This window comes from Phyllobates terribilis, unplaced genomic scaffold, assembly GCF_046119375.1.
Source record: "Phyllobates terribilis strain yellow unplaced genomic scaffold, ASM4611937v1 Scaffold_5__5_contigs__length_657084704, whole genome shotgun sequence".
Lineage (NCBI taxonomy): Eukaryota > Metazoa > Chordata > Amphibia > Anura > Dendrobatidae > Phyllobates > Phyllobates terribilis.
In genome coordinates, this window is record NW_027362765.1 from 299,065,300 (window position 1) to 299,071,299 (window position 6,000).

Genomic DNA, 6,000 nt, shown 5'->3' on the forward strand with positions numbered 1-6,000 from the left:
ACAGCCCCGCACCGCCTGCACTATACACACACAGCCCCGCACTGCCTGCAATATACACACACAGCCCCGCACTGCCTGCACTATACACACAGCCCCGCACCGCCTGCTCTATACACACACAGCCCCGCACTGCCTGCAGTATACACACAGCCCTTCACCGCCTGCACTATACACACAGCCCCGCACCGCCTGCAATATACACACACAGCCCCGCACCGCCTGCAGTATACACACAGCCCCGCACCGCCTGCAGTATACACACAGCCCCGCACCGCCTGCAGTATACACACAGCCCCGCACCGCCTGCAGTATACACACAGCCCTGCACCGCCTGCACTATACACACAGCCCCGCACCGCCTGCACTATACACACACAGCCCCGCACCGCCTGCACTATACACACACAGCCCCGCACCGCCTGCACTATACACACAGCCCCGCACCGCCTGCACTATACACACAGCCCCGCACCGCCTGCACTATACACACAGCCCCGCGCCGCCTGCACTATACACACAGCCCCGCACCGCCTGCACTATACACACAGCCCCGCACCGCCTGCACTATGCACACCGCCCTGTACTGCCTGCACTATACACACACAGCACCGCACCGCCTGCACTATACACACAGCCCCGCACCGCCTGCATTATACACACAGCCCTGCACCGCCTGCAATATACACACACAGCCCTGCTCTATACACACAGCCCCGCACCGCCTGCAGTATACACACACAGTCCCGCACCGCCTGCACTATACACACACAGCCCCGCACCGCCTGCACTATACACACACAGCCCTGCTCTATACACACAGCCCCGCACCGCCTGCAGTATACACACACAGCCCCGCACCGCCTGCAATATACACACACAGCCCCGCACCGCCTGCACTATACACACAGCCCCGCACCGCCTGCACTATACACACAGCCCCGCACCGCCTGCACTATACACACAGCCCCGCACCGCCTGCACTATACACACAGCCCCGCACCGCCTGCACTATACACACACAGCCCCGCACTGCCTGCAATATACACACACAGCCCCGCACTGCCTGCACTATACACACAGCCCCGCACCGCCTGCTCTATACACACACAGCCCCGCACCGCCTGCAGTATACACACAGCCCTTCACTGCCTGCACTATACACACAGCCCCGCACCGCCTGCAATATACACACACAGCCCCGCACCGCCTGCAGTATACACACAGCCCCGCACCGCCTGCAGTATACACACAGCCCCGCACCGCCTGCAGTATACACACAGCCCCGCACCGCCTGCACTATACACACACAGCCCCGCACCGCCTGCAATATACACACACAGCCCCGCACCGCCTGCAGTATACACACAGCCCCGCACCGCCTGCAGTATACACACAGCCCCGCACCGCTTGCACTATACACACAGCCCCGCACCGCCTGCACTATACACAAAGCCCCGCACCGCCTGCACTATACACACAGCCCCGCACCTCCTGCACTATAAACACACAGCCCCGCACCGCCTGCACTATAAACACACAGCCCCGCACCGCCTGCAATATACACACAGCCCTGCACCGCCTGCACTATACACACAGCCCTGTACTGCCTGCAATATACACACAGCCGTGTACTGCCTGCACTATACACACACAGCCCCGCACCGCCTGCAATATACACACACAGCCCCGCACCGCCTGCAATATACACACACAGCCCCGCACCGCCTGCAATATACACACACAGCCCCGCACCGCCTGCAATATACACACACAGCCCCGCACCGCCTGCACTATACACACAAAGCCCCGCACCGCCTGCAATATACACACAGCCCGGCACCGCCTGCAATATACACACAGCCCTGTACTGCCTGCACTATACACACACAGCCCCGCACCGCCTGCAATATACACACAGCCCGGCACCGCCTGCAATATACACACAGCCCGGCACCGCCTGCAATATACACACAGCCCTGTACTGCCTGCACTATACACACACAGCCCCGCACCGCCTGCACTATACACACACAGCCCTGCACCTCCTGCAATATACACAAACAGCCCTGCACCGCCTGCACTATACACACAGCCCTGTACAGCCTGCACTATACACACAGTCCTGTACCACCTGCACTAAACACACACAGCTCTGCGCTGCCTGCACTATACACACAGCCCCGTACTGCCTGCACTATACACACAGCCCCGCACCGCCTGCACTATACACACAGCCCCGCACCGCCTGCACTATACACACAGCCCTGTACTGCCTGCAATATACACACAGCCCTGTACTGCCTGCACTATACACACACAGCCCCGCACCGCCTGCAATATACACACACAACCCGGCACCGCCTGCAATATACACACAGCCCTGCACCGCCTGCACTATACACACACAGCCCCGCACCGCCTGCAGTATACACACACAGCCGCGCACCGCCTGCACTATACACACAGCCCCGCACCGCCTGCACTATACACACAGCCCTGCACCGCCTGCACTATACACACAGCCCTGCACCGCCTGCACTATACACACAGCCCTGTACTGCCTGCAATATACACACAGCCGTGTACTGCCTGCACTATACACACACAGCCCCGCACCGCCTGCAATATACACACAGCCGTGTACTGCCTGCACTATACACACACAGCCCCGCACCGCCTGCAATATACACACACAACCCGGCACCGCCTGCAATATACACACAGCCCTGCACCGCCTGCACTATACACAGAGCCCTGCACCGCCTGCACTATACACACAGCCCTGCACCGCCTGCACTATACACACAGCCCCGCACCGCCTGCACTATACACACAGCCCCGCACCGCCTGCACTATACACACAGCCCCGCACCGCCTGCACTATACACACAGCCCCGCACCGCCTGCACTATACACACACAGCCCCGCACCGCCTGCACTATACACACACAGCCCCGCACCGCCTGCACTATGCACACCGCCCTGTACTGCCTGCACTATACACACACAGCCCCGCACCGCCTGCACTATACACACAGCCCCGCACCGCCTGCATTATACACACAGCCCTGCACCGCCTGCAATATACACACACAGCCCTGCTCTATACACACAGCCCCGCACCGCCTGCAGTATACACACACAGTCCCGCACCGCCTGCACTATACACACACAGCCCCGCACCGCCTGCAATATACACACACAGCCCTGCTCTATACACACAGCCCCGCACCGCCTGCAGTATACACACACAGCCCCGCACCGCCTGCAATATACACACACAGCCCCGCACCGCCTGCACTATACACACAGCCCCGCACCGCCTGCACTATACACACAGCCCCGCACCGCCTGCACTATACACACACAGCCCCGCACTGCCTGCAATATACACACACAGCCCCGCACTGCCTGCACTATACACACAGCCCCGCACCGCCTGCTCTATACACACACAGCCCCGCACCGCCTGCAGTATACACACAGCCCTTCACTGCCTGCACTATACACACAGCCCCGCACCGCCTGCAATATACACACACAGCCCCGCACCGCCTGCAGTATACACACAGCCCCGCACCGCCTGCAGTATACACACAGCCCCGCACCGCCTGCAGTATACACACAGCCCCTCACCGCCTGCACTATACACACACAGCCCCGCACCGCCTTCAATATACACACACAGCCCCGCACCGCCTGCAGTATACACACAGCCCCGCACCGCCTGCAATATACACACAGCCCCGCACCGCTTGCACTATACACACAGCCCCGCACCGCCTGCACTATACACAAAGCCCCGCACCGCCTGCACTATACACACAGCCCCGCACCGCCTGCACTATAAACACACAGCCCCGCACCGCCTGCACTATAAACACACAGCCCCGCACCGCCTGCAATATACACACACAGCCCCGCACCGCCTGCAATATACACACACAGCTCCGCACCGCCTGCAATATACACACACAGCCCCGCACCGCCTGCAATATACACACACAGCCCCGCACCGCCTGCAATATACACACAGCCCCGCACCGCCTGCACTATACACACAAAGCCCCGCACCGCCTGCAATATACACACAGCCCGGCACCGCCTGCAATATACACACAGCCCTGTACTGCCTGCACTATACACACACAGCCCCGCACCGCCTGCAATATACACACAGCCCGGCACCGCCTGCAATATACACACAGCCCGGCACCGCCTGCAATATACACACAGCCCTGTACTGCCTGCACTATACACACACAGCCCCGCACCGCCTGCACTATACACACACAGCCCTGCACCTCCTGCAATATACACAAACAGCCCTGCACCGCCTGCACTATACACACAGCCCTGTACAGCCTGCACTATACACACAGTCCTGTACCACCTGCACTAAACACACACAGCTCTGCGCTGCCTGCACTATACACACAGCCCCGTACTGCCTGCACTAAACACACAGCCCCGCACCGCCTGCACTATACACACAGGCCCGCACCGCCTGCACTATACACACAGCCCTGTACTGCCTGCACTATACACACACAGCCCCGCACCGCCTGCAATATACACACACAACCCGGCACCGCCTGCAATATACACACAGCCCTGCACCGCCTGCACTATACACACACAGCCCCGCACCGCCTGCACTATACACACACAGCCCCGCACCGCCTGCAATATACACACAGCCCCGCACCGCCTGCACTGTACACACAGCCCTGCACTATACACACAGCCCTGCACCGCCTACATTATACACACAGCCCCGCACCGCCTGCACTATACACACAGCCCCGCACCGCCTGCAGTATACACACAGCCCTGCACCGCCTGCACTATACACACAGCCCCTCACCGCCTGCACTATACACACAGCCCCGCACCGCCTGCACTATACACACAGCCCCGCACCGCCTGCAATATACACACAGCCCTGTACTGCCTGCACTATACACACACAGCCCCGCACCGCCTGCAGTATACACACACAGCCCCGCACCGCCGGCAATATACACACAGCCCCGCACCGCCTGCACTATACACACAGCCCCGCACCGCCTGCACTATACACACAGCCCCGCACCGCCTGCACTATACACACAGCCCCGCACCGCCTGCACTATACACACAGCCCCGCACCGCCTGCACTATACACACAGCCCCGCACCGCCTGCACTATACACACAGCCCCGCACCGCCTGCACTATACACACAGCCCTGCACCGCCTGCACTATACACACAGCCCTGCACCGCCTGCACTACACACACAGCCCTGCACCGCCTGCATTATACACACAGCCCTGCACCGCCTGCACTATACACACAGCCCTGTACAGCCTGCACTATACCCACACAGCCGTGTACAGCCTGCACTATACCCACACAGTCCTGTACCGCCTGCACTATACACACAGCCCTGCACCGCCTGCACTATACACACAGCCCTACACCGCCTGCACTATACACACAGCCCTACACCGCCTGCACTATACACACAGCCCCGCACCGCCTGCAGTATAGACACACAGCCCCGCACCGCCTGCACTATACACACAGCCCCGTACCGCCTGCACTATACACACACAGCCCTGCACTGCCTGCACTATACACACAGTCCTCTACCGCCTGCACAATACACACAGCCCTCTACCGCCTGCACTATACACACAGCCCCGCACCGCCTGCACTATACACACAGCCCCGCACCGCCTGCACTATACACACAGCCCCGCACCGCCTGCACTATACACACAGCCCCGCACCGCCTGCACTATACACACACAGCCCCGCACCGCCTGCACTATACGCACACAGCCCCGCACCGCCTGCACTATACGCACACAGCCCCGCACCGCCTGCACTATACGCACACAGCCCCGCACCGCCTGCACTATACACACACAGCCCCGCACCGCCTGCACTATACACACACAGCCCCGCACCGCCTGCACTATACACACACAGCCCCGCACCGCCTGCACTATACA